General features: G+C 37.1%; 1 pseudogene; it reads right to left on the bottom strand.

The window, feature by feature from the left end:
* PONPYGV1R-PS1902 (vomeronasal 1 receptor ponPygV1R-ps1902 pseudogene) lies at positions 463 to 773 on the bottom strand (annotated as a pseudogene).

The raw sequence follows: 2,940 nt of genomic DNA, 5'->3' as shown, positions 1-2,940 counted from the left end.
ATCTTGTCTAAAAATTACATATATATATATATATATGTTATATGTATATGTTATATATATATAACATGTTATATGTATAGACACACACACATATAACAATGTTTCAAATACTGTCTGTCATAAACAGATGAATAGTATCAAAAATAGTTTTTGTCATTTAGTTTGTCAGCCATGACCATAGGAACTCTGATATTTATTTATTTTATTTATTTATTTAGAGACAGAGTGGAATACAATGGCACGATCTTGGCTCAATGCAACCTCTGCCTCCCGGATTCAAGGGATTCTTCTGCCTCAGCCTCCCAAGTAGCTGGGACTACAGGTGCCCACCACCATACCCAGTTTTCTATTTTTGGTAAAGATGGGGTTTTGCCATGTTGGCCAGGCTGGTCTCGAACTCCTGACCTCAGGTGATCCACCCACTTCAGCCTTCCAAAGTGCTGGGGATTACAGGCGTGAGCCACCATGCCCAGCTTAGAAACTCTAATATTTAACAGCATTTTCTGGACCCAGCAGAGTGTATGGGAAGAGCCAATGTATGTTAGGGCTTTTACTTCGAGCATAGGGTACCTGGAGTTTCTGTTGTTGATGGTAATAGTATGAAAAACACTAAAAGGTGGAGTTGTTGCTTATGGTCCCATGACTAGCCACTCTGTGAACACAGTAAACTCGTTTTTTATGCAAAATAATGGGAAATATTTTAATCCAAAAGCAGCCATGTTTCCCAAAAGTTTTCCAGAGAAAATGACCAGGGAGTTGACTACAGTTAGGTGAAAAAGAGTAAAAACTGCAGACTAGGAAAAAAAGTAAGAAATTCCTCCAAATTGTAATCAACATGAAAATAAATTACATCAAATTTCAAATCCAGAGATCATTTTATTATTTTGCCAACTTTAACATTCACACTTAAAAGCGGAAGATACTGTATAGAAACATAAGTTATGCTATAAGTATATTATAAAAATTAAATTTGAAATTGTTCACTTGCAATCAACTTGCTCAAAAATAAAATTTCTAAGATACATATTTTAGCACACTATATTTTTCACTCTTTGTGAGAATCTAATAAGGTTTTTCGTTTATAAACAAACAAAACCGTGCTAACTTATTCTTCTCACTGATATATGATATATTCTATGTTAACTGATACATTCTTGTGGAAAGTGTATGTCTTTTATTTTAATTAATCTGAAAGTTATATTGATAAGCAAACTCTCTAGTTAAAACCAATTTTTCAATGCATTAAAAAGTACCAACTTTCTCATCAGAACCTACAAAGTACCATGTGAAATGATATGGCATGGAGATAACAGTGAGAAAACTGTAGCCATAACAGAGCAAGAAGAAAAAGGGCTGTGATGCATACATAGTTAGAATACACATAAAAAGTGAAAAGAAATCAAGATAATCAGGAAATTAAAGCAGCAGAATTTCTCTTTAAATTCAGCAAGATTCAGCTTTGCAGCCTGAAAAAGTGTCCTCTCCACATGAAAAAAACAATGTTATATCTTCAGCATTGATATTTTATTTTGTTTTTTTGTTTGTTTTTTTGAGACAAAAGTCTCACTCTGTCGCCCAGGCTGGAGTGCAATGGCGTGATCTCGGCTCACTGCAACCTCTGCTCCCGCATTCAAGCAATTCTCATGTCTCAGCCTTCCAAGTAGCTGGAGTTACAGGCACCCACCATCATGCCTGACTAATTTTTGTATTTTTGTAGTGCTGGGGTTTCACCATGTTAGCCAGGCTGGTCTTGAACTCCTGACCTCAGGCGATCTACCCACCTCGACCTCCCAAAGTGTTGGGATTACAGGCATGAGCCACCATGCCCAGCCGATATTTTTTATTTCTTTTTTTTTCTTTGAGACGGAGTCTCACTCTGTCACCCAGGCTGGAGTGCAGCAGCGCCATCTGGGCTTACTGCAAGCTCCGCCTCCTGGATTCACACCATTCTCATGCCTCAGCATCCTGAGTAGCTGGGACTACAGGCATCCATTACCACACCTGGCTAATTTTTTGTATTTTTAGTGGAGATGGGGTTTCACTGTGTTAGCCAGGATGGTCTCAATCTCCTGATCTTGTGATCTGCCCGCCTCAAACTTCCAAAGTGCTGGGATTATAGGTGTGAGCCACCGCACCTGGCCCAATGGTATTTTTTATTTCTGAATCAAAGTTACAAACTAATTTTAGCATAAATATTTCTGCATTATGGAGCATCTGTTAGACAGCAAGCACTGTCATGTTTGTTTGATATATTTATATACAAAAACATCCTCAAAACTTATCAAGTTTCCCTAGTACTTACCTGAACAAATTGACTAAATAAATAAATGTACTTATGTCAATTATTAGAAAATTTTTTTAAAATAACTAAATAAAAGTTGGCTTGGCTGGGTGCGGTGACTCACGCCTATAATCCCAGCACTTTGGAAGGCCAAGGTGAGCAGATCATTTGAGGTCAGGAGCTCGAGACCAGCCTTGCCAACATGATGATACCCTGTCTCTACTAAAAATACAAAAATTAGCCAGGCGTGGTGGCAGATGCCTGTAATCCCAGCTACTCAGGAGGCTGAGGGAGGAGAATCACTTGAACCCAGGAGGTGGAGGCTGCAATGAGCCAAGATTGTACCATTGCACTCCAGCCTGGGTGATAAGAGTGAAACTCCATCTTAAAAAAAAAAAAAAAAGTTGGCTTATATAAGTTTCTGCACTTAAAAGAACAAAATGGAATGTTCTAACACTAAATAAAACTTAATACACTAATGGAATTACCTTTGAAAATTATTTTGTGTGCACTAGTAAATTTCATAAAAACAATTACTATAATCACTGACCAGCTAATATAATGAATACTTTATAATCTATAAAACAAAACGAAATAAGAATCAAGAAAATTATAGGTCTAGTATGAGTACCAGAAAAGTAAAAACAGAATTTGCATGA

The sequence above is a fragment of the Pongo abelii genome, chromosome 20 (genome assembly GCF_028885655.2).
Source record: "Pongo abelii isolate AG06213 chromosome 20, NHGRI_mPonAbe1-v2.0_pri, whole genome shotgun sequence".
Classification (NCBI taxonomy): Eukaryota; Metazoa; Chordata; class Mammalia; order Primates; family Hominidae; genus Pongo; species Pongo abelii.
The sequence above is the reverse complement of the archived record's forward strand: the minus strand, read 5'-3'. Positions and strand labels throughout refer to the sequence as shown.